Source organism: Trachemys scripta, chromosome 8, assembly GCF_013100865.1.
Source record: "Trachemys scripta elegans isolate TJP31775 chromosome 8, CAS_Tse_1.0, whole genome shotgun sequence".
In the NCBI taxonomy this organism is placed as follows: domain Eukaryota; kingdom Metazoa; phylum Chordata; order Testudines; family Emydidae; genus Trachemys; species Trachemys scripta.
The window spans coordinates 15,322,822-15,329,505 of NC_048305.1; positions in this window are offsets into that span (position 1 = coordinate 15,322,822).

Below are 6,684 nucleotides of genomic sequence, written 5' to 3' on the forward strand. Positions count from 1 at the left end.
TCTCGCCCTTCCTTGGGCCATGTGCATGACCGCCCCACGGGCAGGCCATCCCCTTCTTACCCACCTGTACCCACAGTGCATAGGCACCAGTTGCCGTCTCTCGTTTCGGTCTTGTGCTGGTCTCTTCACACTTCTGAGTGTCACATTGATGGATTTAGGTTTCAGAGTGGTAGCTGTGTTAGTCTGTATCAGCAAAAAGAACGAGTAGTCCTTGTGGCACCTTGGAGACTAACAAATTTATTTGGGCATAAGCTTTCGTGGGCTAAACCCACTTCATCAGATTCATGCAGTGGAAATTACAGTAGGAAGATATATATATATACAGAGAACATGAAAAAATGGGGGTTGCATACCAACTCTAACAAGACTAATCAATTAAGATGGGCTATTATCAGCAGGAGAAAAAAAATTTGTCGTGATCATCAAGATGGCCCATTTCAAACAGTTGACAAGAAGGAGTAGCAGTAGGGGAAAAATTAGCATGGGGAAATAGTTTTTAGTTTGTGTAATGACCCATCTACTCCCAGTCTTTATTCAAGCCTAATTTAATGGTGTCCTGTTTGCAAATTAATTCCAATTCTGCAGTTTCTTGTTGGAGTCTGTTTTTGATGTCAGCGACCACACAACAAAAACACTAACCCAGGAATCTATCCTTGCAACAAAGCCCGTTGCCAGCTCTGTCCACATATCTATTCAAGGGACACCATCATAAGATATAATCACATCAGCCACAGCATTAGGGGCATTCACCTGCACATCTACCAATTTGCTATATGCCAGCATGTGCCAGCAATGCCCCTCTGCCATGTACATTGGCCAAACCGGACGGTCTCTACGCAAAAAAATAAATGGACACAAATCAGACGTCAAGAGTTATAACATTCAAAAACCAGTTGGAGAACACTTCAACCTCCCTGGACACTCAATTACAGACCTAAAAGTCACAATTCTTCAACAACAACAACAACAAACTTCACAAACATAAAATTCACTGCAAACTGTTGGCTGATGTTGTCACCATCTCAGATTGTGCTTTTGGCATTATCATACAGATCCTTGATTAGTCTAATTATTTTTGCTGGTGTTCCTTAATCTGCCCTAATTCTTCAAAGACTGTCTCTGTGTATGCTGTCAAAAGCCATCTGCAAGTCCGTAAAAATTACCATGAGAGGTGCTTGCCACTCCACACTTTGTTTTATAACGTGTCTGAGAACAATATGATCTGCACATGATTCCATGGTTTAAATCCTAAATGGTCAAAGTTCATTTCACTCTGGGCCTTCATAAACCCACACAGGGGGCCCCAGGTATCAGCCATGTATGTTCTCCATTGAGGCCTGATCCCTATACACAACTCCTTCCTCTTGTTAATTACATTTTCCTCATGGTGAACACCTCCCCCAATGGGGTTGCCCCATCTTGGCCCTTCTCACAAGCCCATATTTCCTTCTGTCTTCCCCTTCTTTTCTGGGGAAGATTATTTTGGCCCCACAGGGTTCGGTTAGACCCATTATTGCCTCCCAGACACTCTCATTTCAGGGAACTGCTGAACTGAGTGAGTTTGTAGTGGTAGAGCTGATTCTTTCCTGGATTAGTTTGGATGGAACACTGTTTAGAGAGAGGAAAAAATCCTTCATCACAAGAATGATAAACTTAAATGGCTTTAAAACTTCAATAATCCCAAAGGAGCTGAGGTTCCCTGGAACTTGGGATTTCTAGTGCTTAGATACCACAGTGATAGACGCTATAGACAAACCAAAAATAGATACATTGTCCCCATTTTATTAAGGTCATGTTGCTTGCCACTCCATACTTCGTTTGATTCCTGCTGTGTTCAGGGAAACAGGACTTTGTAAATAAATAGGATTGCATCAAACATACATCTGACTCCATCACCAGTTCCTAACTTGGATAACTGCTCAGGTCATAAGGTGTAACAACTGGTCTTGTTTACCAGTTCATGTTCTGACTGTGTCCTTGGCTTGGCCACAGAGTTCCTATGTGATGCTAGGCAGTTACATAAACCAGTGTTACCACTTTGTGTTTTTGTTGCTATATTAGGCTCTAGAGATACTGTCAATATAAATGTATATAACACATTTCACACATACTCACATGCTATATTTTGGACAAAGAAGTACCCTTCCTGTGGGTTGCTGGGTTTTCTTAGGTTGGTTATATTTTTAAATATATACAACTAATATAGGAATGCATCGCAACTCTGAGCCAATCCAGTGTTCTGTTTGTGTGCAGATTAAATCTACCAATAAGAACTCTTGACACACATACAAGCCCTTCACTCTACCAGTTCATTTCAACCAATAGAATTGCAGTATACAAATGAAGTGGAGAAGAAGTACCTCTGATGTTAAATGCCACCACTTTGAATTACTTGAGTTATTGACAGATGCTTGACTGTAACCATACAGTTTGGTACAATTCATAATAATTATAACCTAGTTTCCTCACATAACAATTAATAATAATTAAAAACACACAAATGTACAAGGAAATTTAAATTTGTGTAAAATTTGCAACTGTAGAAACACTCTGGCTTTGAGTTAGAGAGATTCAAGCATACATCAGACAGTCCTCAAATTTCAAAAAGGAGTCATTTAACTCATTAGAAATCCTAACAGTTCAAAGGTTGCAGAGTAGCAGCCGTGTTAGTCTTTAACCGCAAAAAGAACAGGAGTACTTGTGGCACCTTAGAGACTACAACAATGGAACTTTTGGTAGTTGTGGATTGCGGGGGCAGGGGAGAATATATGTTTCTTTCACCCCTTGGTGTCAGGCCTCTCCTGGACTGTTCAAATCTGTTGCTCCTTTAAGGAGTCAATATTCACCAGTTTGCTACTTTAACTGGAGTTACCAAACAGTTCAATTTACACACAGCACTGGATTGGTTTAGATTAAAAAATAAAACAAGTTTATTAATGAAAGAAGATAGGATTTTAAGTGAATTCAGGTATAAGAGAGAAAGTTAGAAATGATTACAAGCAAGTAAACGTAAAAACACACATCTAAAGTCTAAAACTTGATCTAGTAAGTTTTTGTTCAAGGCTTTGTTTACGATGGCCTTTCTCACCCCCAGTCTTCCAGCAAAATGGTGAATGACCCTTTCCTTGGTCAGGATCTCTCCCAGAAGCCCAAAGGTGCTGATGCCTTTGTTTTCTTAGGTGAAAGAGAGATAAGTTGCAGTTCTCTGCCCCTTTCTTTTATAGTCCAGTGAACCTCTGAAGAAGATTCTTCTGAGGGTTACCCTTCAAAGTAAAGTTTATTCAATCAGTAAAGAAGGTGACATAGAGTCTGGTGGTGAAGAAAGCTCCATGCTTTTTCTTCCCCACTTTGTGTTTGCTGAAATTCAAATTGTTCTGTTTCCTGCTATCTCCTCCCCCTGCTGTTCTGAGGACCCTGTTTACTACTGATATATATAAACTGAGGTAAACACACATTCCTTTTTGAAGATAAGCCTGTTTAACAACTTTTGCCGAGGCAGAGCAGTTTTGAATATGTGCTAACATCATACTTTATTTATACTGTTGCTATATACATTTCATGATGATATGATTGATCAGCAAGTTATTAGATTTTAAATTATACCTCACAAGGCATATTTTGTACAAAGATTATTACGATAATTTAACACGATAACAAGAGAACGGCAAACCACCACCACTGGGAGCTCCAGGTGGCTGTGCCTGTGGACAGTCAATGTAAACAAACTGTCTCATGCGTGGCCCACCAGCGGATTACCCTGACAGGGAGCAAGTTGCCCACAACTGTTCTAGATAATACTTAGTCCTGCCACAAGTGCAGGGGACTGGACTAGATAACCTCTCAAGGTCCTTTCCAGTTTTATAATTCTATGATATTGTGTAGGATGTGAATACAGGGGTCTTTTTGGTCACAAGTTTGAGTAACTTTATTGGAGTTTACAAAGCTAATACATTAAATTCCTTACCAGATTCTGATTTCAGTCAGAGCTGTATAGAACTGGCATAACTTCATTGACTTTAATGGAGTTATTCTAGATATATGCCCATGTGGCTGAGAGGAGAATTTAGTCTTTTTTATCTAAACATACTGGTAAGTTTCACATTAGAAAGTCTCTCAGCCTATTTTTGATTTTACTTCAGCTTTACACTAGTGTTTCACACTGGTTTCAATTAAGGTACTCTTTATTTACACTAGTGTAAATCAGAACAGAATCAGGCCCTGTTTGCCTAGGAAAGCAGAATTGGGAATATCAAAACAAGTCTATTAAAACATGTTCTTTTAATAAAGTTGAAACACATTGTTTTAATTTTATTGGCTTGATATTTGTAAACAAGCACACCTGTTCCACAGCACCTCCTTCTGCCTCAGATGGTTCTACAGCCCCCTAGCCTCAGTTTCCCTTCACCCAGGAGCTTCTCAATAAATCCACAGAGGCCTGAGTCACATAACGCCCCTCCTTGGGGATTAGTTTATTAACATACAGTAGCTTCACACAATCTCTTTCACCCCAGATTCCCTCCAGGCACTGACTCTTCTTTCTGAGATTCATTTTGTAGCTTCAAACATAGCCTTTCTTGTCTGAGGTCTGGCTTCAACTGTTCACTGGATTTCAGCCCTCCCAAACTGTTCCTTATCTCCCTCTTAGAGTCATGTGATTACCAGGCCCCTCTCCATGGGACTATGTTCTCTGGAATCTCAGGTTGCTCATTTCTGAAGGCTTCCACAACTACTTTCCAGTCTCCAGTCTCTCAAGAGCTCTCCCTTGAGTTTAAGCCACCCCCAAGCTGCTTTTCTCTGTCTCCAGCAGCACTTCCCTTCCTCTTCTGACTGCCTTTTCCCAAGACACTCCGACCTGCCTGCCTGTCCACCCTTCCCTGCCTTATAAAGCCCACGTAATTCCTTTTAATTCCATTGGACAGCAGACAATTGGTCACAGGTGCTTTTCCTTTCACCTTGTGACAACTATATTATATTATCAAAATGATAACATTGAAATGAAGTGCTTCAGCCTTATCAAAATGTTTCAGTAACTTTTCATGGAAAGTTTTCATGAAATCGATACATTCAGGCAAAACATTTTGATTTCTTTTCATCAGTATTTTCTGACAGAAACTGTCCTGGGTCAGCAATTTCACCGTTTTCTTTCTCTGATTAATATCTTCCCCACTTTCGAGTTACCTAACCATGTAAAGGTGACTTGATTCTTTTTGTCTGTGCATCAGATTACCCCGTTTTTCTAGACAATAACCAAATTATTTATAGAAAGAAAGCCAGCAGTGGAGTTAAAACTTAGGTCAGAGCCCTGAAAACATTCAGATCTGGAGCTTTAGTTCAGGACCATTACAGAGAGAGGGTCAACCATAAAATCTGGATTTGGACCTTAACTTCCCCAATGTTCATGGGGAGGTGGGTTTGGGCTCTTGGCCCAGTACTGCTCCTTTACTCCCTCAGTCTCTGTGTGAGGTCTTTAAATCCCATCACCCCTTTCACCCCCATAAAACAAAAATAAAAACAAACAAGCAAACAACACCCAACTATTTGTTCTCTATTTCATAACTTCCCAGGCGAGTAATATATTCTCCCATCCTGTATATTTTTCTGTGAGTTGCATAATATTTTGCTAAATATATTATGACACACTGTTTACCTGGGACCATGGCATCCCTTTTAGAAATTTCATAATAAATCACTGAAAATTTCACACTTGATCATTCAACAAGTAATAGAAGATCTGACAAAAAACACAGAATATTGTGTAAACCAGATTGTGATCCCAATTACATGGAAGTAAATCCAGAGTAGGTCTAGTGACATTAACGCAGATACTCAGGATTTGCACTGATGTAATTGAGGACATGTCTATTTAGTGATTTGGTGCATAGCAAACCAGGTGTAAATCTACATCATTCTGGCCTGCCTTGCACAAAGTGGCCATGTGAATCATGCAGCTACGTATTAAAAATCCTGTAGTACACTTTGATGTACTGCTGTAGTGCATGACAACAGGGTCCACACTCACTTCGTGCACAGCAGGCTGGAGTGTGGTAAATTTAAATTATCATCTAGAGACGCTCTGAGAGCGGAAACTGACCCCATGTGTTAAAATTCCAAGCCTGTGTAACATCAGATTGCTACAGAACACATCTTGTAAACCGCCCACATGATTACATGACTATGTTAACATGGAAAGGAAGCTGGGTGACAAATTACCGTCAATAATTTAAAACGTAGATGCCTAAAATTAGGTACCTAAATTATTACTATTATTTAACATTTATACTGCAGTAGCACCTCAACTAGGTTGGCACTTCATTATCCTAAGCACTGTACAAATGTATTGAAAATGATAGTCCCTGCCACAAAAAGTATACAATCTAAATTAAAGTAGCCTGATTGTCATAGGTTTTGACCACCCACAACTGCCATTGAAATCAATGGTCTCCACACCTCTGAATATCAGGCTCTTTCATTTAGGTGGCTAAGTATGGATTTATTGTCATAACCTCAGGTACCCACAGTCAGGGCTGGCTCTAACTTTTTTGCCACCCAAGGCAAAAAAGAAGAGGGTTGCCCCCCCCCCCCCCGCCCCCCCCACCCCCCCCCCCCCCCCCCCGAGCACCATGCCAAGCCCCGCACCCTCCGAGCGCCATGCCGCGCCAGCCCCTGCTCCCCTTTGAGCGCTAC